Below are 24,074 nucleotides of genomic sequence, written 5' to 3'. Positions count from 1 at the left end.
TCAGCTAATAAAGGCAAGTATCCCATATGCTTTTATAATTACCCTATCAACATGTCCTGCTACTTTTAAGGATCTGTGGATATACACTCCAAGGTCCCTCTGTTCCTCCACACCTCTCAGATCCTCCCATTTATTGTGTATTCCCTTGCCTTGTTGTGCTTCCCCACATGCACTACCTCACACTTTCCGGATTGAATTCCATTTGCCATTTGTAATGTCTGTAGCTCCACACTGTGGACGCCTGTGTTACTGCAGCTAGTGCTGTTCAATAAAGAGCAGGTCACCTGACCAGCAGGTCAGAAGATTCCGGACTGGCAGCCATCTTTCAGGTTGTGTGTTGTGTGCTTCCCTGAGGATATCACATTTGGCGACAGGAATGGGATGTAATCGGATAATACAAAGCTGAAATTTTTGTTGGTGAAGGATTCAGCCAGCCGACAGAGACTTTGAGAGTTTTTGGAAACAGCTACAAATCTGAGGTAAATTACGAGCACACTTGGTTAAACTGCCAGAGTCAAAATGGCTTCCCCTATGGAAATTATAAGGCATCTGGGGGCATTTCAACGCAACCATGAATGTTTCAGGGCATATGTGGATTGGCTAGAAATGCTTTTCACTACAAATAATATAATCGAAATTCCCGATAATGAAGACAATAACTGGGCAGTGCTGGAACGAGAAAGAGCTATATTCTTAACTGAGGCCGGGCCCAAGTTGTATGAAATGTTGATAAATCTGCTTGTGCCAGACAAGCCAAAGGATACAACGCTGAAACAGATTTGAACTAAGCTAGAACAACATTACAGCCCCGTTCTGTTCGAAATTGCTGAAAGTTATCGTTTCGGAATAAGAAATCAGAAGGCTGAAGAAAATATCAGTGAGTACATTGTAGCATTAAAAAAGCTATCTATTCACTGTAATTTCAGAGACTTTCAGAACCGAGCATTGCGTGATCACTTTATTTGTGGGATGAAAAATGATGCGATCAGAAGAAAGTTATTTGACGACGCCTAACTTGACTTTTGATTTAGGTCGATGAGCATGGCCGACCAATATTCCCAAGAATTTCATACTAATTTCAGTCATCAGACAACCGAGGTGAATCGCCTGCAGGTTCAAAGTAAAAGGTGATGGGGCCCCAAAGTCTCTGAAACTGGAAATGGGAACAGAGCATTGACGTCCTGCTATCGGTGCCTGGGACAACACATTGCTCAAAGTTGTCCATATGTGAAAGCAGAGTGTTTCGTCTGCAAGAAAACTGGGCATCTTGCGAAGGCATACCGACTGAAGGGTAAACCAGCTTTTAAAGCTATGAGTAGAAATCCCCAGAGACTACATAGCATGGAAGAACAACAACAGGACGAGGAGATGTTAGAGTTAAACGTCATCAGGAGCACGAGGTTAACGGACGGCGATTTGAAAAGTATCATAGTCCACATAGACGTTGCAGGATTCAAGATACCCATGGAAATCGACACTGGTGCATCCGGGAGTGTATTGCCGGAGTCGCTATACCTCGACAAATTGCAGGATTTCCCATTGGAGAAATCTAAGATGGAGCTGCGAGGCTACTCGGGAGAGAACATTCCGGTGGTGGGTCGTATCACAGTACCGGTGAAATACAAGGATCAAGTTCAGAGATTGCCTCTAATAGTAGTGGCAGGAGACAAGCCTGCCTTACTAGGAAGAAATTGGTTGGGATCGCTGAAGCTGGATTGGAGTGAGATTTTTCGTGTTGAAATGAGATTTGCGTCAAAAGATGATGTCATCAAGATTTATCCGAAGGTGTTCTGCGAAACGGCCTCCGATCCAAGGCTTCAAGGCGAGTGTCAGGGTACAGAAGGACGCTAGATCGGTTTACTGCAAGCCACATTCTGTACCATATGCACTCAAGGAGAAGGTTGAGCAAGAACTCAAAGGCTAGAGACTGAGAACATTATTTCTAAGATAGATTGATGTAATTGGGCTACACCCATTGTTGTTATATCTAAGTCCGATGGTAAGGTAAGATTGTGTGGTGATTTTAAAGTAACCGTAAACCAGGTTCTAGAGGGTAATGTCCCAAATACATTGCCAAATATAGAAGATTTGTTCACAACACTGACAGGGGGTCAGATCTTCTCAAAGTTGGATCTTACGAATGCCTACTTACAGCTTGAACTAGATGAGGAGTCCAAGTCATGCTTGACTATAAATACTCATCTCGGCCTATAGCAATTTAATAGGCTACCATTTGGAGTGCCTTCCACCCCTGCCATATTCCAAAGGGTAATGAACCAGATTTTGCAAGGTATTGAAGTGGTAGTATGTTATTTAGATGACATACTAATTTCAGCACAAAATAGGCAAATTCATAATAACATATTGAATGAAGTCCTCAAACGGCTAGAGAAGCACAGAGTACGAGTGTCTGCTCGCAAGTGTGAGTTATTTCAAAACTCAGTGGAATACTTAGGGTACAGATTCGACAAAGATGGTTTACATCCAACTCAGGAAAAAGTGGATGCAATCAGAAATGCACCCACTCCCAAGAATGTCACTGAACTTCGATCATTTTGGGGTCTTTTGAACTATTATAGGAAGTTCCTACCAAATTTGGCTACAGTATTAGATCCACTGAATGAACTATTGAAAAACAAGTCCATTGGAAGTGGTTAAAAGAATGTGATACAGCATTCAAGGAGTGTAAAACCAACTTGGTAGGGAGCACCATGTTCACTATGATGTATCTCAGGAGATCAAGCTAGCATGTGATGCCTCTCCGTATGGAATTGGGGCAGTAATCTCTCATGTATTACATAGTGGGGAGGGGAGACCATTTGCTTTTGCTTCACACACTCTCAGTGCCCGTGAGCGTAATTATGCGCAAATCGAAAGGGAAGCTTTGGCATTAATTTTTGGGGTCAAGAAGTTCCACAAATACTTGTGTGGTCATAAGTTTACTCTCGTTATGGACCATAAGCCCCTAACAGCAATTGTCCATCCAAAGTCCCCAGTTCCAACATTAGCTGCAGCGCGAATGCAGAGGTGGTCTTTGATTTTGTCAGCATATATGTATGATATTGAATACAGACGATCAGCTGATCACAGTAATGCTGATGCAATGTCTAGATTGCCTCCCCATCACAAGTTACACCCGATAGGGAAGAAGTGTTTTATTTCTCATACATTGATGAACTGCCAGTCGCAGCTGAAGAGATTGGTAGAGCAACCAAACGTGATCCAGTTATGTCAAAGGGGTATGAGTATATTGCAAATGGATGGCCAAACCAGGTAACAGACAAAGATATTCATCCATTCTTCATTCGTAGGAATGAATTATCAGTCGATAAAGATTGTATCATGTGGGGTGCAAGAGTGGTTATACCAAATAAACTTAGGTCCAAATTATTAGGAGACCTCCATGACCAGCACCTGGGAATGTGCTTGACCAAGAGTTTTGCACGCAGTTACTTATGGTGGCCAGGTCTTGATAAAGATATGAGTACATCGTCAGTCAGTGTACGACATGTCAATCAGTAATGTCAAGCAACCACCACTACAGTACAGCAAGTACCATTACAGCTTTAGAAATGGCCTCCCCAGGGTGTGGCAAAGGTTACATATTGATTTTGCTGAGTTAGAAGGACAACAATTGTTCATTGTGATTGATAGCCATTCGAAGTGGGTTGAGGTGTTTCCAATGTGGAAAATAACAACAAGTAAAACATTAGACATTTTGCGAAGATTATTTTCTTCATTTGGCCTCCCTGAAGAAATTGTTTCGGATAATGGACCACAATTTCGTTCAGAAGAATTTGCACAGCTCACGAGCAAAAACAGTGTGAAACATACCAAGGTTCCACCATACCACCCTGCTTCGAATGGTGCAGCAGAACGCACTGTACAAATTGTAAAACGTGCCCTCATCAAACAAATGTTGGATACAAATCCAAAGAAATGACAGTTGTCATTGGACCACAAATTAGTTAATTTTCCAATAACGTATTGTAATACTTCTCACACAACTACTGGCAGAGTTGTTTCTCAAACGACAGCCACGAGCCAGATTCTCGTTGTTAAAACCAAACTTGCCACAGACCATAGAAGAGACACAATTAAGACAGAAAGAGAATCGTGATACAAGTAGAGTGAAAGAGAGAAGTGTGAAATTAAACCAGAAGGTGAGAGTGAAGAACCATTACCATAAATGGTTAAAGTGGTTACCAGGAAGAGTGGTGAAGATATGTGGTCCTCGCACATATTAGGTCAAGATGTTTGATAATGGACAGGTTAGGTTTGTTCACATTGATCATATTTTACCCACAGACATGGAGGGAGTTGAAGGTGGGAGTGATTCCGTTATTTCTGACTCATCAGATAGTTTTGATATACCAGTAGCATATCCTACATCCAATTTACTGGAAACAAATCCAAGAGAAAGTCAGAATTTAAGTCTGAGTCCGAGTCAGGAAAACAAACAGTCTGAAGTTAGAGAGAGTTCAAATGGAAATCAAGGGCGTCCCTTGGAGGAAAACTTTCCTCAGGATCAGCCTTGAATGAGTTTAAATTAGACACCATGTTTGGAAGGTTCTGTTCGCGAGCGAAGTATCCTCTTCGAAACAGAAAACAAGTGGTTAAGTTTGATTTGTAAATATGGCAAAATAAGTTCATATCCTTGCTATGTATAACCATGCAAGTTATAGAAACATAGAAAATAGGTGCAGGAGTAGGCCATTCGGCCCTTCGAGCATGCACCACCATTCAATATGATCATGGCTGAACATGCAACTTCAGTACCCCATTCCTGCTTTCTCTCCATGCCCCTTGATCCCTTTAGCCGTAAGGGCCACATCTAACTCCCTTTTGAATATATCTAACGAACTGGCCTCAACAAATTTCTGTGGTAGAGGATTCCACAGGTTCACAATTCTATGAGTAAAGAAGTTTCTCCTCATCTTGGTCTGAAATGGCTTACCCCTTACCCTTATACTGTGACCCCTGATTCTCGACTTCCCCAACATCGGGAACATTCTTCCTGCATCTAACCTGATCAAATCCTGTCAGAATTTTATATGTTTCTATGAGATCCCCTCTCATTCTTCTCAATTCCAGTGAATGTAAGCCTAGTCGATCCAGTCTTTCTTCATATGTCAGTTCCGCCATCCCGGGAATCAGTCTGGTGAACCTTCGCTGCACTCCCTCAATAGCAAGAATGTCCTTCCTCAGATTAGGAGACCAAAACTGAACACAATACTCCAGGTGAGGCCTCACCAAGGCCCTGTACAACTGCAGTGGACCACCCTGCTCCTATACTCAAATCCCCTAGCTATGAAGGCCCCTAGGGGGAGTGTTTGCTAGTGCTGTTGGGGAGGGGTTAAACTAATATGGCAGGGGGATGGGAATCTATGCAGGGAGACAGAGGGAAATAAAATAGGGGCAGAAGCAAAAGATAGAAAGAAGAATAGTAAAAGTGTAGGGCAGAGACACCCAAGGCAAAAATCAAAAAGGGCCACATTACAGCAAAATTCTAAAGGGACAAAGAGTGCTAAAAAGACAAGCCTGAAGGCTCTGTGCCTCAATGCGAGGAGTATTCATAATAAGGTAGATGAATTAACTGCGCAGGCAGCTATTAACGATGATAATTGGGATTACAGAGACATGGCTCCAGGGTGACCAAACTGGAAACTCAACATCCAGGGGTATTCAACATTCAGGAAGGATAGACAGAAAGGAAAAGGAGGTGGGGTAGCGTTGCTGGTTAAAGAGGAAATTAACGCAATAGTAAGAAAGGACATTAACTTGAATGACGTGGAATCTGTATGGGTAGAGCTGCGGAATACCAAAGGGCAGAAAACACTAGTGGGAGTTGTGTACAGATCACCAAACAGTAGTAGTGAGGTTGGGGATGGCATCAAACAGGAAATTAGGGATGCGTGCAATAAAGGTACAGCAGTTATCATGGGAGACTTTAATCTACATATAGATTGGGCTAACCAAGCTGGTAGTAATGTGGTGGAGGAGGATTTTCCGGAGTGTATTAGGGATGGCTTTCTAGACCAATATGTCGAGGAACCAACTAGAGAGCTGGCCATCCTAGACTGAGTGTTGTGTAATGAGAGACGACTAATTAGCAATCTTGTTGTGCGAGGCCCCCTGGGGAAGAGTGACCATAATATGGTATAACTCTTTATTAAGATGGAGAGTGACAGTGTCAATTCAGAGACTAGGGTCCTGAACTTAAGGAAAGGTAACTTTGATGGTATGAGACGTGAATTGGCTAGGATAGACTGTAAAATGATACTTAAAGGGTTGACTGTGAATAGGCAATGGCAGACATTTATAGATTACATGGATGAACTTCAACAATTGTACATCCCTGTCTGGAGTAAAAATAAAACGGGGAAGGTAGCTCAACCGTGGCTAACAAGGGAAATTAGGGATAATGTTAAATCCAAGGAAGAGGCATATAAATTGGCTAGAAAAAGCAGCAAAACTGAGGAATGGGAGAAATTTAGAATTCAGCAGAGGAGGACAAAGGGTTTAATTAAGAGGGAAAAAATAGAGTATGAGAGTAAGCTTGCAGGGAACATAAAAACTGACTGCAAAAGCTTCTATAGATATGTGAAGAGAAAAAGATTAGTGAAGACCAATGTAGGTCCTTTGCAGTCAGAATCAGGTGAATTTATAATGGGGAACAAAGAAATGGCAGACCAATTGAACTGTCTTCACTAAGGAAGACAGTTCAATTGGGTCAGTTCACTTTGGATCTGTCTTCACTAAGGAAGACACAAATAACCTTCCGGAAATATGAGGGGTTCGAGGGTCTAGCGAAAAGGAGGAACTGAAGGAAATCCTTATTCGTCAGGAAATTGTGTTAGGGAAATTGATGTGATTGAAGGCCGATAAATCCCCAGGGCCTGATAGGCGCCATCCCAGAGTACTTAAGGAAGTGGCCCTAGAAATAGTGGATGCATTGGTGATCATTTTCCAACATTCTATTGACTCTGGATCAGTTCCTATGGACTGGAGGATAGCTAATATAACACCACTTTTTAAAAAAGGAGGGAGAGAGAAAACAGGGAATTATAGACCGGTTAGCCTGACATCAGTAGTGGGGACAATGTTGGGATCAATTATTAAAGATGTAATAGCAGCGCATTTGGAAAGCAGTGACAGGGTCAGTCCTAGTCAGCCTGGATTTATGAAAGGGAAATCATGCTTGACAAATCTTCTAGAATTTTTTGAGGATGTAACTAGCAGAGTGGATAAGGGAGAACCAGTGGATGTGGTGTATTTGGACTTTCAAAAGGCTTTTGACAAGGTCTCACACAAGAGATTAGTGTGCAAAATTAAAGCACATGGTATTGGGGGTAATGTACTGACGTGGATAGAGAACTGGTTGTCAGACAGGAAGCAGAGAGTTGGAATAAATGGGTCCTTTTCAGAATGGCAGGCAGTGACCAGTGGGGTGCCACAGGGTTCAGTGCTGGGACCCCAGCTATTTACAATATACATCAATGATTTAGATGAAGGGATTGAATGTAATATCTCCAAGTTTGCAGATGACACTAAGCTGGGTGGCGGTGTGACCTGTGAGGAGGATGGTAAGAGGCTGCAGGGTGAGTTGGACAGGTTAGGTGAGTGGGCAAATGCATGGCAGATGCAGTATAATGTGGATAAATGTGAGGTTATCCACTTTGGTGGCAAAAATAGGAAGACAGAATATTATCTGAATGGTAACAGATTAGGAAAAGGGGAGGTGCAACGAGTCCTGGGTGTCATGGTACATCAGTCATTGAAGTTTGGCATGCAGGTACAGCAGGCGGTGAAGAAGGCAAATGGCATGTTGGCCTTCATAGCGAGAGGATTTGAGTATAGGAGCAGAGAGGTCTTACTGCAGTTGTACAGAGCCTTGGTGAGGCCACACCTGGAATATTGTCTTCAGTTTTGGTCTCCTAATCTGAGGAAGGACGTTCTTGCTATTGAGGGAGTACAGCGAAGGTTCACCTGATTGATTCCCGGAATGGCAGGACTGACATATGAGGAGAGGCTGGATCAACTGGGCTTGAATCCACTGCAGTTTAGAAGAATGAGAGGGGATCTCATAGAAACATATAAAATTCTGACAGGATTGGACAGGTTAGAGGCAGGAAGAATGTTGCCGTTGCTGGGGAGTTCCAGAACCAGGGGTCACAGTCTAAGAATAATGGGTAAGCCATTTAGGACCAAAATGAGGAGAAACTTCTTCACTCAACTGCCGCAGAAAGTTGTTGAGGTCAGTTCATTAGATATATTCAAAACGGAGTTAGATCTGGCCCTCACGGCCAAAGGGATCAAGGGGTATGGAGAGAAAGCAGGAAAGGGGTACTGAGGTTGATTGATCAGCCATGATCTTATTGAATGGCAGTGCAGGCTCGAAGGGCCGAATGGCCTACTCCTGCACCTAATTTCTATGTTTTTATGTTTCTATGTTTCTATGCCATTTGTCTTCTTCACCACTTGATGTACCTGCATGCCAACTTTCAATGACTGATGTACCATGACACCCAGGTCTCGTTGCACCTCCCCTTTTCCTAATCTGTCACCATTCAGATAATATTCTGCCTTCCTGTTTTTGCCAACAAAGTGAATAACCTCACATTTATCCACATTATACTGCATCTGCTCTGCATTTGCCCTCTCACCTAACCTGTCCAAGTCATTCTGCAACCTCTTAGCATCCTCCTCACTGCTCACATCTGCAAACTTGGAGATATTACATTCAATTCCTTCGTCCAAATCATTAATGTATATTGTAAAGAGCTGCAGCACCCCACTAGTCACTGCCTGCCATTCTGAAAAGGACCCGTTTATTTCTACTCTCTGCTTCCTGTCTGCCAACCAGTTCTCCATCCACGTCAATACATTACTCCCAATACCAGGTGCTTTAAGTTTGCACACTGATCTCTTGTGTGGGACCTTGTCAAAAGTCTTTTGAAAGTCCAAATACACCACATTCACTGTTTCTCCCTTGTCCACTCTACTATTTACATCCTCAAAAAATTCTAGAAGATTTGTCAAGCATGATTTCCCTTTCATAAATCCATGCTGACTTGGACTGATCCTGTCACTGCTTTCCAAATGCACTGCTATTGCATCTTTAATAATTGATTCCAACATTTTCCCCACTACCGATGTCAGGCTAACCGGTCTATAATTCCCTATTTTCTCTCTCCCTCCTTTTTTAAAAAGTGGGGTTACATTAGCTACCCTCCAATCCATAGGAACTGATCCAGAGTCTATAGAATGTTGGAAAATGACCACCGATGCATCCACTATTTCTAGGGCCACTTCCTTAAGTGCTCTGGGATGCAGACTATCAGGCCCTGGGGATTTATCGGCCTTCAGTCCCATCAATTTCCCTAACACAATTTCCTGACTAATAAGGATTTCCTTCAGTTCCTCCTTCTCACTAGACCCTCGGTCCCCTAATATTTCCGGAAGGTTATTTGTGTCTTCCTTCGTGAAGACAGAACCAAAATATTTGTTCAATTGGTCTGCCATTTCTTTGTTTTCTATTATAAATTCACCTGATTCTGACTGCAAGGTACCTACATTTGTCTTCACTAATCTTTTTCTCTTCACATATCTTTTGCAGTTATGTATGATGATTGTTTGTTAAAATAACTTCTTCATTAAGGAGGGAGAAGTGTAATGTCTGTAGCTCCACACTGTGGATGCCTGTGTTACTGCAGCTAGTGCTGTTTAATAAAGAGCACGTCACCTGACCAGCAGGTCAGAAGATTTTGGACCAGCAGCCATCTTACAGGTTGTGTGTTGTGTGCTTCCCTGAAGATATTACACCACTGTTCTGCCCAACTGACCAGTACATTGATATCTTCCTGCAGTCTACAGCTTTCCTCCTCACTGACAACCACATGAGCAATGTTTGTATCATCTGCAAACTTCTTTATCATGCCTCCTACATTTAAGTTTAAATCATACAAAAAGCAAGGGACTGAGCACTGAGCCCTGTGGAACCCCACTGGAAACAGCCGAAAACTTGGACATTGTGCTCTGAATAGAAAGTCAGTGCTGAATTAAGATCCGGGAGAGTAGAAACCGTGCTCAGCCAGAAACTGGTGTTCAGCAGGGTATGTAACAATCGTGAGCAAAAGGCAACTCACAAGGATGATAGCAGGTGAGGGATTCTAGCTTCAGGAAAGGCAGGGGCTGTTCTCTCTAGAAAGGTGAAGGCTGGGCTACCCGATAAAGGTCTTTATGTTTATGAAGGGGTTTGATCGGATAGACGTAGAGAAAATGTTTCCACTTGTGGGGGAGACCAGAACTAGGGGCCATCAATATCAGACAGTCACTAATAAACCCAATGGGGAATTCAAGAGAAACTTCTTTACCCAGAGAGTGGTGAGAATGTGGAACTCGCTGCCACAGGGAGGGGTTGAGGTGAATAGTATCGATGCATTTAATGGGACGTCAGATAAACACATGAGGGAAAAAGGAATAGAAGGATATGTCTATGTAAACTTGAGGTGATGCAAAACTCGGCTGCCCACGTCCTGACTCGCATCAAGTCCCGCTCACCCATCACCCCTGTACTCGCTGACCCAGGGGCTCCTGGTTAAGCAACGCCCAATTTGAAACTTCCCATTCTTATTTTCAAATCCTTCCATGGCCCTCGCCCCTCCCTGTCTCTGTAATCTTCTCCAGTCCCGCAACCTCCTGAGATCTCTGCGCTCCTCTAATTCTGTCCTCTTGAGTATCCCTGATTATAATCGCTCCACCATTGGTGGCCGTGCCTTCTGTTGCCTGGGCCCCGAGCTCTGGAACTCCCTGCCTAAACCTCTCCGCCTCTCTACATCTCTTTCCTCCTTCAACACACTCCTAAAACCTACCTCTTTGACCAAGCTTTTGGTCACCTGCCCTAATTTCTCCTTGTGTGGTTCAGTGTCGAATTTTTTTTGCCTCATAACACTCCTGTGAAGTATCTTGGGACGTTACACTACGTTAAAGGCGCTATATAAATGCAAGATGTTGTTGATAGGGTGAGATGAAGTAAATGAAAGGAGTCTCGTGCGGAACATAAACACTGGTATAGACCACTCTGGCCGAATGGCCTGTCTGTGTTGTAGTCTGGAAGAAATTTGTAAAAAATCTGCTCATTTGAAGATTTGCATTTCCATTGAAATGCTAACAGCTGAAAATCTATCGTCTAGATGAATATTTGGAAGCTGAAAGGCAGGCTTACTGCTGCCAGGTATTAATGATCTGAACTAAACCCAGGGGTAGTGACCACTCGGCTAATTTATCAACTTCACTTTTCATATTAATGGCTAAAAGTTGTCCCCGAAGTAAACTTTAATCTATTTAATTTTATTATGTAAAAATCAAAATGCTCGTGGAATCTAGAACAGAAGAACATAACAAATAGCAGCAGGAGTTGGCCATGCGCCCCCTCGAGCATGCTCCGCCATTTAATACGATCATGGCTGATCATCGACCTCATCCTCCTCCACTTTCCCGCCCGATCCCCAAATCCCGTGATTCCCCCAGACTCCAAAAATCTATCGATCTCTGCCTTGAATATATTCAGAGACTCAGCCTCCACAGCCCTCTGGGGCAGAGAATTCCAAACATTCACCACCCTCTGAGTGAAGAAATTCCTCCTCATCTCAGTCCTAAATGGCCGACCCCTTATCCTGAGACTGTGACTCCTAGCTCTAGACTCCCCAGCCCGGGGGGAAACATCCTCCCTGCATCTACCCTGTTCAATCTAATCTGCTCGCTTACTTGTGAATGAGATGCTTGACTTAGGCAACATGAACAAAACTTGGCTGTGCCTTTTTGTACTCGAATTAATAAATACAGCTGTTTCTGACCTTATGTGCACCGTGTCTTTTTCATATTCACTGTTGGTAATTGTCAGCGCACCTTGTCAACCCTGCACAAGAGCTGCGTCACCTGCGTCACTCGGATTCATAAATCGGAACATTGGGCAGATTAGTCACCTAAATATATAAACTGGTGCATTTAAATGCGTTTGTTGAAAGCAATACCGAAAGAATGCTGCTGACAATGAGTTTCTCAATGAATCTGACTATAAGTTGAGCACATTTAACAATTTACGGCTTATCATACAATCACAGAATGATTCACAGGCAGCCCCTCGGAATCGAGGAAGACTTGCTTCCACTCTAAAAGTGAGTTCTCAGGTGACTGAACAGTCCAATACGGGAATTACAGTCCCTGTCACAGGTGGGACAGACAGTGGTTGGAGGAAAGGGTGGGTGGGACTGGTTTGCCGCACGCTCCTTCCGCTGCCTGCGCTTGGTTTCTGCATGCTCTCGGCGACGAGACTCGAGGTGCTCAGCGCCCTCCCGGATGCTCTTCCTCCACTTAGGGCGGTCTTTGGCCAGGGACTCCCAGGTGTTGGTGGGGATGTTGCACTTTATCAAGGAGGCTTTGAAGGTGTCCTTGAAACGGTTCCTCTGCCCACCTGGGGCTTGCTTGCTGTGTAGGAGTTCTGAGTAGAGCGCTTGCTTTGGGAGTCTTGTGTCAGGCATGTGAACAATGTGGCCCGCTCAACGGAGCTGGTCGAGTGTGGTCAGTGCTTCGATGCAGAATGATACAGCGCAGAAGGAAACCATTCAGCCATGAACTCATTGAATGGCGGTGCAGGCTAGAAGGGCTGAATGGCCTACTCCTGCACCTATTTTCTATGTTTTCTATGTTTCTATGAGCCTGTGCCGGCTCTTTGGTGGAGCGATCCATCAGTCCCACTCTTCCCGCTCTTTCCCCGTTGATATGTAAATGTTTTCCCTTCAAGTATTTATCCAATTCCCGTTTGAAAGTTACTATTGAATCTGCTCTCACCGCCCTTTCAGGCAGCGCCTTCCTGATCACAACAACTCGCTGCGTAAACACATTCTCCTCATCTCCCCGTCTGGTTCTTTTGCCAGTCATCTTAAATCTGTCTCCTCTGGTTACCGACCCTCCTGTCACTGGAAGCTGTTTCTCCTTATTTACTCTATCAAATCCCTTCGTAATTTTGAACACCTCTATCAAATGTCCACTTAACCTTCTCTGCTCTAAGGAGAACAACTCCAGCTTCTCCAGTCTATCTATGTAACTGAAGTCCCTCACCCCTGGTCATCATCATAGGCAGTCCCTCAGAATCGAGGAAGACTTGCTTCCACTCCCAAAGTGAGTTCTCTGGTGGCTGAACAGTCCAATACGAGAGCCACAGATCCTGTCACAGGTGGGGCAGACATTTGTTGAGGGAAGGGGATGGGTGGGACTGGTTTGCTGCATGCTCCTTCCGTTGCCTGCGCTTGACCTCTTCACGCTCTCAGCGTTGAGTCTCGAAGAACCAGGGTCTTCGGCCAGGGACTCCCAGGTGTCAGTGGGGATGTCGCATTTTACCAGGGAGGCTTTGAGGGTGTCCTTGTAACGCCTCCGCTGCCCACCTTTGGCTCGTTTACTATGATGGAGCTCCGCATAAAGCATTTGCTTAGGGAGTCTCGTATCTGGCATGCGAACTATGTGGCCTGTCCAGCGAAGCTGATCGAGTGTGGTCAGTGCTTCAATACTGGGGATGTTAGCCTGGACGAGGACACTGACCCCTGGTACCATTTTACTAAATCGCTTCTGCACCCTCTGCAAGGTTTTGACATCTTTCCTAAAGGCGGTGCCTAGAATTGGACACAATACTCGGCTGAGGGCTAACCAATGATTTATAAAGGTTTAACCTAATTTCTCACTTTTGTCTTCTCTTCCTCTATTAATAAAGCCCAGAATCCCACATGCTTTGTTTAACAGCCTTCTCAAACTGCCCTGCCACCTTCAAAGACATGTGTACGTTCACCCCCTGGTCTCTCTGTTCCTGCACCCCCTTTAAAATTGTACCCTTTAGTTTATATTGCCTCTCCTCATTCTTCCTACCAAAATCTATCACTTCACACTGCTCTGCGTTTAATTCCATCCGCCATGTGCCTGCCCACTTCACCAGTCTGTGTCCTCCTGAAGTCTGTGACTATCCTCCTCACTGTTTGGTACATTTCCAAGTTTCATATCATCTAGAAACTTTATAATTATGCCCAGTATACCCAAGTCCAGGTTATTAATATATGTCAAAAGGAGAAGTAGTCCTAATACTGGCCCCTGAGGAACATCACTGTATACCTCCCTCCAGTCTGAGAAACAACCGTTCACCATGACTCTCTGCTTTCTGTCCTTTAACTAATTTTGTATCCATGCTGCCACTGCCCCTTTAATGCTATGGGCTTTAATTTTGTTTATTATGTGGTACTTTGTTTGAAAGTCCTATACACATCAGCAGCACTACCCTGTTCAACCTTACCGTCACTTCATCAAAGAACTCAAGCAAGTTAGTCAAACACAATTTGCCTTCAAGAAATCTGTGCTGACCTTCATTTATTAGCCCATACTTTTCTAAATGCAAATTTATTTTTCCCGACATTGTTGTCTCTAAACGTTTTCCCACCACCATAGGCTGACTGGCCTGTAGATGCCGGCTTTAACCCTATCCCCTGGCAATTGCCAATTTAAAGTTATACATATGCCCCCTTTTTAAAGGGGTACAACCAATAAGGTCTCTAATTAATTGAGCATTGTACGTAGTGATTTAAAAATTCTCATCCTTGTTTTCATATCCCTCCATGGCCCTCACCCCTCCCTGTCTCTGTAATCTCCTCCAGCCCAACAACCCCCCGAGATATCTGCACTGCTCTAATTCTGCCCTCTTGAGCATCCCTGATTATAATCGCTCCACCATTGGTGGCCGTGCCTTCTGTTGCCTGGGCCCCAAGCTCTGGAACTCCCTCCCTAAACCTCTCCACCTCTCTCTCCTCCTTTAAGACGCTCTTTAAAACCAAGCTTTTGGTTGCCTGCCCCAATTTCTCCTTATGTGACTTGGTGTCAAATGTTTTGGTCTCGTAACGCTCCTGTGAAGTGCCTTGGGACGTTTTACTACGTTAAAGGTGTAAATGCAAGTTGTTATTTCAATTAAACTTTTGCAATTATAGTCTTGCACCCTAAAATTGCACCTGCCCTCCTTAGAATGCATTGTGCAACAAAAAGATCACCCCTTGTGGATCCAGCCAAGGTGTCCATCCACCAGTCCTGGGTGGACACAGTCGCTGGTGGCCGGGTGGGAGGTCCATCTGGCTGCCTGCCACTCTTCCGTGCTCTTGTCTGCGACCCGGTGGCCCTGGAGACGGAGCATGCGGTGTCAGCCGGGAGACGAGAACCATTTTGTGACGGGTGGGCACTGCAGGGACTAGAGGCTGGAGAAGGGTGATAATATTTAACTTTAGAAGTTTCCGTTTGTTTTATAGTTTCGTTCTTTGTTGGTTATGCCCCTGAAGAGAAGGCGTGCATTTCTACAGCGCCAGTCATGACCACCGGATGTCCCTAAGCGCTTTACAGCCAATGAAGTACTTCTTTGAAGTGTAGTCACTGTTGTAATGACAGGGCGTCGGTTTAGTGTCTCATCCAACTGGAGTGCTACATCACCCGGGGAATCGTATTTTAATTTGTTAAGCTACATTTAAATTTTTTAAATTAATTTATAGAGTCCTTATTGGTTGAGCCCTTGTACAAAGGGGGCATGTGCTTAATTTTAAATTGTCATTGCAGGTGGCGATTTCAAAATTATCATCCTTGTTTTCAAATCCCTCCATGGCCTCACCCCTCCCTATCTCCGTAACCTCCTCCAACCCCACAACTCTCCGAGATCTCTGCGCTCCTCCAATTCTGGCCTCTTGAGCATCCCTGATTTTAATCGGTCCACCATCGGTGGCTGTGCCTTCAGCTGCCTGGGCCTCAAGCTCTGGAACTCCCTCCCTAAACCTCCCCGCCTCTCTCTTTCGTCCTTTCCCATGAAAAGGAACACCTCTTTCTATCTGCTTCGATGCCAATTTGTACGTGGCTTGGGCAATAATCCAGGGACTGGAGCTCATAAATCTAGGCTGACACTCCAGTGCAGTACTGAGGGAGCGCTGCACTGTCAGAGGTGCCGTCTTTCAGATGAGACATCTGTGCACTCAGGTGGGTGTAAAAGATCCCATGGCACTATTTCGAATAAGAAGAGCAGGGGAGTTATCCCCGGTGTCCTGGTCATTATCACATTGTTGTTTGTGGGAGCTTGCTGTGTGCAAATTGGCTGCCGCGTTTCACAAGAACACAAGAAATAGGAGTAGGCCATTTGACCCCTCGAGCCTGCTCCGCCATTTAATAAGATCATGGCTGATTTGATCATGGACTCAGTTCCACTTCTCTGCCCGCTCCACATCACCAAGAAAGGGAAGATAGACTATGAAAGTAAACTAGCACAAAATATAAAAACAGATAGCAAGAGTTTGTATAGGTATATAAAAAGAAAAGAGTGGTTAAAGTAAATGTTGGTCTCTTAGAGGACGAGACCGGGGAATTAGTAATGGGGAACATGGAGATGGCAGAAACTCTGAACAAATATTTTGTATCAGTCTTTACGGTAGAGGACACTAACAATATTCCAACAGTGGATCGTCTAGGGGCTATGTGGGTGGGGGGGGGGTGGAACTTAACACAATCACAATCACTAAGGAGGTGGTACTCAGTAAGATGATGGGACTAAAGGCAGATAGATCCCCTGGACCTGATGGCTTGCATCCTAGGGTCTTAAGAGAAGTAGCGGCAGGGATTGTGGACGCATTGGTTGTAATTTACCAAAATTCCCTGGATTCTGGGGAGGTCTCAGCAGATTGGAAAACTGCAAATGTAACGCCCCTATTTAAAAAAGGAAACAGACAAAAAGCTGGAAACTATAGATCAGTTAGCCTAACATCTGTGGTTGGGAAAATGTTGGAGTCCATTATTAAAGAAGCAATAGCAGGACATTTGGAAAAGCAAAATTCGGTCAGGCAGAGTCAGCATGGATTTATGAAGGGGAAGTCATGTTTGACAAATTTGCTGGAGTTCTTTGAGGATGTAACAAACAGGGTGGATAAAGAGGAACCAGTGGATGTGGTGTATTTGGACTTACAGAAGGCATTTGACAAGGTGCCACATAAAAGGTTACTGCACAAGATAAAAGTTCATGGGGTTGGGGGTAATATATTAGCATGGATCGAGGATTGGCTAACTAACAGATAACAGAGAGTTGGGATAAATGGTTCATTCTCTGTTTGGCAACCAGTAACTAGTGGAGCACCACAGGGATCAGTGCTGGGACCCCAACTATTTACAATCTATATTAACGACTTGGAAGAAGGGACTGAGTGTAACGTAGCCAAGTTTGCTGATGATACAAAGATGGGAGCAAAAGCAATGTGTGAGGAAGACACAAAAAATCTGCAAAAGGACATAGACAGGCTAAGTGAGTGGGTAATAATTTGGCAGATGGAGTATAATGTTGAAAAGTGTGAGGTCATGCACTTTGGCAGAAAAAAATCAAAGAGCAAGTTATTATTTAAATAGAGAAAGATTGCAAAATGCTGCAGTACAGCGGGACCTGGGGGTACTTGTGCATGAAACACAAAAGGATAGTATGCAGGTACAGCAAGTGATCAGGAAGGCTAATGGCATCTTGGCCTTTATTGCAAAGGGGATGGAGTATAAAAGCAGGGAAGTCATGCTCCAGCTATACAAGGTATTGGTGAGACCACACCTGGAATAATGCATGCAGTTTTGGTTTCCATATTTACGAAAGGATATACTTGTTTTGGAGGCAGTTCAGAGAAGGTTCACTAGGTTGATTCTGGGGATGAGGGGGTTGACTTATGAGGAAAGGTTGAGTAGGTTGGGCCTCTACTCATTGGAATTCAGAAGAATGAGAGGTGATCTTATCGAAACGTATAAGATTATGAGGGGGCTTGACAAGGTGGATGCAGAGAGGATGTTTCCACTGATGGGGGAGACTAGAACTAGAGGGCATGATCTTAGAATAAGGGGTCTCCCATTTAAAACAGAGATGAGGAGAAATTTCTTCTCTCAGAGGGTTGTAAATCTGTGGAATTCGCTGCCTCAGAGAGCTGTGGAAGCTGGGACATTGAATAAATTTAAGACAGAAATAGACAGTTTCTTAAACGATAAGGGGTTATGGGGTGTGGGCGGGGAAGTGGAGCTGAGTCCATTATCAGGTCAGCCATGATCGTATTAAATGGTGGAGCAGGCTCGAGGGGCTGTATGGTCTACTCCTGCTCCTATTTCTTATGTTCTTATGTTTATTCCCTTATCGCTCCAAAAAGTGACTACACTCCAAAAAGTACTTCATTGGTTGTAAAGCGCTTTGAGATATCCGGTGGCCGTGATAGGCACTATATAAATGCAAGTCTTTCTTTAAGACGCTCCTTAAAACCCAACCCTTTGACAAACCTTTTGGTTGTCTGCCCTAATTTCTCCCTAAAGTGGCTCGGTGTTAAATTCTCTGGTCTTAATAATCACTCCTGTGAAGCGCCTTGGGAAGTTTCACTAAAGTAAGTAGTAGTATTATAGTAGTATTAGGCAGTCCCTCGTATCGAGGATGACCTGCTTCCATACCAAAAAGGGATGAGTTCACAGATGTTTCAATGAGGGACCTGACAATCTAGTTCCCGAACTACATCCTGATGTTCAGCCATGAACTCTCATTGAATGGCGGTGCAGGATAGAAGGGCTGAATGGCCTGCTCCTGCACCTATTTTCTATGTTTCTATGAAGGGTGGAAGATGCTTGTGCGTGGATTTTTTTTTAACGTGTCGTGGCCATTGCATCACCAGCCACCGCACGGGTTTGGCAGAGCTCGGTCTGGGTCCAGTGGCAAGGGTTGAGGCGCTACGCTTCAATGTGACTAGTGGAGTACCGCAAGGTTCTGTGCTGGGGCCCCAGCTGTTTACATTGTACATTAATGATTTAGACGAGGGGATTAAATGCAGTATCTCCAAATTTGCGGATAACACTAAGTTGGGTGGCAGTGTGAGCTGCGAGGAGGATGCTATTAGGCTGCAGAGTGACTTGGATAGGTTAGGTGAGTGGGCAAATGCATGGCAGATGAAGTATAATGTGGATAAATGTGAGGTTATCCACTTTGGTGGTAAAAACAGAGAGACAGACTATTATCTGAATGGTGACAGATTAGGAAAAGGGGAGGTGCAACGAGACCTGGGTGTCATGGTACATCAGTCATTGAAGGTTAGCATGCAGGTACAGCAGGCGGTTAAGAAAGCAAATGGCATGTTGGCCTTCATAGCGAGGGGATTTGAATACAGGGGCAGGGAGGTGTTGCTACAGTTGTACAGGGCCTTGGTGAGGCCACACCTGGAGTATTGTGTACAGTTTTGGTCTCCTAACTTGAGGAAGGACATACTTGCTATTGAGGGAGTGCAGCGAAGGTTCACCAGACTGATTCCCGGGATGGCGGGACTGACCTATCAAGAAAGATTGGATCAACTGGGCTTGTATTCACTGGAGTTCAGAAGAATGAGAGGGGACCTCATAGAAACGTTTAAAATTCTGACGGGTTTAGACAGGTTAGATGCAGGAAGAATGTTCCCAATGTTGGGGAAGTCCAGAACCAGGGGTCACAGTCTGAGGATAAGGGGTAAGCCATTTAGGACCGAGATGAGGAGAAACTTCTTCACCCAGAGAGTGGTGAACCTGTGGAATTCTCTACCACAGAAAGTTGTTGAGGCCAATTCACTAAATATATTCAAAAGGGAGTTAGATGAAGTCCTTACTACTCGGGGGATCAAGGGTTATGGCGAGAAAGCAGGAAGGGGGTACTGAAGTTGAATGTTCAGCCATGAACTCATTGAATGGCGGTGCAGGCTAGAAGGGCCGAATGGCCTACTCCTGCACCTATTTTCTATGTTTCTAATGCAAGTTGCTGTTGGTGGTGGGTGGGTGGTGCGCTGCCCCTTTAAGAATTGCAACGAAGGGGGGGGGGGGGTGGGGCGAGGAGGCGGAGGCGGAGGCGGGATCAAAAGCCCGGGCGGGCCCTGGTGTGGTCCCGCCTTCCTGCGGGCGGCCGTCGCCGATTGGCGGGCGCCGACGTCAGTCAAGGCGCCGGGACGTCGTGCGACGTGCGAGCTTGACTTCCGGCGAGGCGGCGAGTGCTGGCTGGAGACAAAACCGACGCCATGTTTGATTGTCGAGTGTAGTCGGCTGTGCGCTCGGCCCGGCCCGCCCCTCGCTCCCCACCCCGGGCCGCGTTCGATCGATCGGGTTTTACTTCTTGTTAATTTTGAGGGGGGGGGGAAAAAAAAATTACAATCACCGGCCCCACCCCCCCCCCCCGCGCGCGCGGCGAGGGAGCGAGGCAGAGACGGCGGCCCCGGCGGCGCGGACAGGGCGACAGGCAGGCCGAGATGGAGGCGCGGCCGTGAGGAGGAGAGAAATCGGGTAAGCGGGCCGGGCTGGGCCGGGCCGGGCCGGCGGGAGGCTGCTGCGCATGCGCCAGGCGGGGGCGCGCACGTTGGCGGTGGTGGGTGCGAGCGCGCACGCACGCACGCACGCACACTTGTCCCTGGCCAGGTCGACTTGGCTTGCCTCGCCTCTGATGGACTCAGTGCATCCATCCATCGCCTGCAACTTGCACACAGGATATTTCCACTGATAGGGGAAACTAAAACTGAGGGGAGGGGAGGGGGCATAGTCTCGGAATAAGGGGCCGCCCATTTAAAACTGAGATGAGGAGGAATTTCTTCTCTTAAGAGGGTTGTAAATCTGTGGAATTCTCTGCCCCCCCAGAGAGCTGTGGAGGCCGGGTCATTTGAAGATGTTTTAAGGCGGAGATAGATTTTTTGAGCGATGAGGCAGTAAAGGGTTATGGGGAGCGGGCGGGGAAGTGGAGCTGAGTCCACGATCTTGAAGGGGCTTGAAGGGGCCAAGAACATAAGAAATAGGAGCAGCAATTAAAAACAGCAAAATGCTGGGAATCTCAGCAGGTCAGGCATCGTCTGCGGAGAGAAAGCAGAGCTTAACGTTTCGGGTCGATGACCCTTCGTCAAGGGTCATCGACCCGAAACGTTAAGCTCTGCTTTCTCTCCGCAGAGTCATCGACCAGAAATGTTAACTCTGCTTTCTCTCCGCAGATACTGACCCGCTAAGATTTCCAGCTTTTTCTGTTTTTATTCTAGATTCTGCACCCGCAGTATTTTGCTTTTGAAATAGGAGCAGGAATAGGCCACCTGGCCCCTCGAGCCTGCTCCGCCATTCAGTATGATCATGGCTGATCTGATCATGGACTCAGCTCCACTTCCCTGCCCGCTCCTCATAACCCTTTACTCCCTTATCGCTCAAACATCTGTCTACGCCTTAAATATATTCAATGACCCAGCCTCCACAGCTCTCCGGTGCAGAGAATTCCACAGATTTACAACCCTCAGAGAAGAAATTCCTCCTCACCTCAGTTTTAAATGGGCGGCCCCTTATTCTGAGACTATGCCCCCTAGTTTTAGTTTCCCCTATGAGTGGAAATATCCTCTCTGCATCCACCTTGTCGAGCCCCCTCATTATCTTATATGTTTCGATAAGATCACCTCTCATTCTTCTGAACGCCAATGAGTATAGGCCCAACCTACTCAACCTTTCCTCATAAGTCAACCTCCTCATCTCCAGAATCAACCTAGTGAACCTTCTCCGAACAGCCTCCAATGCAAGTATATCCTTCCTTAAATACGGAGACCAAAACTGCACGCAGTACTCCAGGTGTGGCCTCACCATACCCTGTACAGTTGTAGCAGGACTTCTCTGCTTTTATACTCTATCCCCCTTGCAATAAAGGCCAACATTCCATTTGCCTTCCTGATTACTTGCTGTACCTGCATACTAACTTTTTGTGTTTCATGTACAAGGACCCCCAGGTCCCTCTGTACTGCAGCACTTTGCAATTTTTTATCCATTTAAATTATAATTTGCTTTTCTATTTTTGTCTGCCGAAGTGGCTGCTGCACTTTAGACTGTATGCTTCCTGTGGGATTTAAAAAAAAAAACTAATAACTTCCTGCAGAGTAAGTACAACTTGAAGCATTTTATGTTGCAGTATTGATTTGTGTGTGTATAAGTCGGAAGGTTGTGGGTTCAAGTCCCACTCCAGAGAAATGAGTACAAAATTCTAGGCTGACACTCCAATGCAGTGCTGAGGGAGTGCAGCTGCATGCAAAAAAAAATAACTGCCTACAAAGTAAATACAACTTGAAGCATTTAATACAAAAGCAAAATAATGCAGATGCTGGAAGTCTCAGCGGGTCAGGCAGCATCTGTGGAGAGAGAAACCGAATTAACGTTTCAGGCTTGTGACCCTCTGACGAAGGGTCATCGACCTTTCTTTAACTCACTTTCTCTCCACAGACCCGCTGAGAGATCCAGCAATTTCTGTTTTTATTATTGAAGCATTTAATGTTACAGCAATATATATTACAACTGCATGGGTGGGGGGGAGGGGGGGCTATATAGACATGAGCGTGTGACAGGAGGGAGGTGCTATAGACACGTGCGCGCGGCGGTGGGGAGGGCTATATAGACACGAGCGCGTGACGGGAGGAGGGCTATAGACACGTGCGCGCATGTATGCCAGTCTTGGGCAGGTAGAAGCGCTGGACTTGCCTGAACTGCAACTTGCATTTCAGACTGCATGCATCCCTTGGGCTTAAAGATAAGTAGCTATCTACAAAGTAAATGCAACTTGAAGTATTTAAATTTATTTACAGCTGTGGCTCAGTGGATAGCACCCTTGCCTTTGAGTCAGAAGATTGTGGGTTCAAGTCCCACTCCAGAGACTCAAACACAATCTAGGCTGATACTCGCATTGCAGCACTGAGGGAGTGCTGCACTGTCGGAGGTGCCGTCTTTCAAATGAGACATTGTCTTCTCTCTCGGGTGGATGTAAAAGATTCCATGGCACTATTTTGAAGACGAGCAGGGGAGTTATCCCCGGTGTCCTGGCCAATATTTCTTCTTCTTAGGCGGTCCCTCGTATCGAGGATGACTTGCTTCGACATTAAAAAGGGATGAGTTCACAGGTGTTTCAATGAAGGGCCTGACATTCCAGGTCCCGAACTACATGTTGAAGGGTGGGAGATGCCTGTGGGTGGACTTTTTTAACGTGTGGTGGCCGTTGCACACCAGCCACCACACGGGCTTGACAGAGCTAGGTCTTGGTCCAGTGGCAAGGATTAACCAGGACGACTGGAGGCCAGCTCTGCTGCATGGACCTAGTGCGCACACACATCGCAGTGTGGGCAGGCCCGTGCTGCCCCTGGGCCCTCGCCTCTTCTGGGCCCCGAACTCGCGCCTCTCCTGGGCCCTGATCACATCTCTCTACAATCTCTCGCCGCTCCTTCGCCCTGACCTCGCCGCTCCTGCTGTACCTGCCCACGCTCCAATCAGCGACCTGGATTATGGTGACGTCCAATCCAGTCCTCCTTCTCTAAGTCATCTCCCTCCTGCACCAGCTCGCGCTGCCGATATTTATCCCTCAATCAACACCAGTTTAAAAACAAATTATCCGGGTCATCATCAGATTGCTGTTTGTGGGAGCTTGCTGTGCACAAGTTAGCTGCCGCGTTCCCTACATTGCAACAGTGACTACACTTCAAAAATACTTCATTGGCTGTAAAGAGCTTCAGGACATCCTGAGGTTGTGAAAGGCGCTATAGAATGAGTATTTATGTGTGTGTCAGCAATGAAAATGCAATTTATATGCTTGCAGTATAAATACAATTTAACTGTTTCTGTACTGTAAATACTATGAAGTATTTTGCATGCTACTGTTAACTTATTTTACGTACATACTCTACAGTATGAATAGAGCAACTCGTGTATTTTGTCAGTTAGTTTGACAGCTTTATATATACTGCTTCAGTTTTACTGCTCGTGGAATCTGCAACAGAATGCTTTTGTTTTGCCCACCGCTGATTTCTGTTAGAAGACACTGGTGTACCTTGTAATTTAGGCATGCAGTGCTGCTTATAATACTGTGTGCTAAGTTTCTTTCCATGCCAGTCAGGTGGGTGACGCTGTGCACTTTTAAAATGCTGGGATTCGGTAGGAAGTGAAGAAGTTTACCATCATTGTTTAACATTTCGCTTGGGAGCATAGGAAGACAATTCGGCCAT

At 45.5% G+C, this 24,074-nt stretch overlaps 1 protein-coding gene across 8 annotated transcripts in view; it reads left to right on the top strand.

Annotated features, from left to right (window-relative positions):
* The first annotated feature begins 20,065 nt into the window (after positions 1-20,065).
* The window catches only part of ep400 (E1A binding protein p400), a 180,597-nt gene continuing 176,588 nt past the window's right edge, over positions 20,066-24,074 (top strand). For all 8 annotated transcript variants that reach the window (XM_070888131.1, XM_070888132.1, XM_070888134.1 and 5 more), the window contains exon 1: positions 20,066-20,358. The gene's annotated coding sequence lies outside the window, so the exon portion shown is untranslated. The remainder of the gene's footprint in view (positions 20,359-24,074) is intronic.

This window comes from Pristiophorus japonicus, chromosome 8, assembly GCF_044704955.1.
Source record: "Pristiophorus japonicus isolate sPriJap1 chromosome 8, sPriJap1.hap1, whole genome shotgun sequence".
Taxonomy (NCBI): domain Eukaryota; kingdom Metazoa; phylum Chordata; class Chondrichthyes; family Pristiophoridae; genus Pristiophorus; species Pristiophorus japonicus.
The sequence above is the reverse complement of the archived record's forward strand: the minus strand, read 5'-3'. Positions and strand labels throughout refer to the sequence as shown.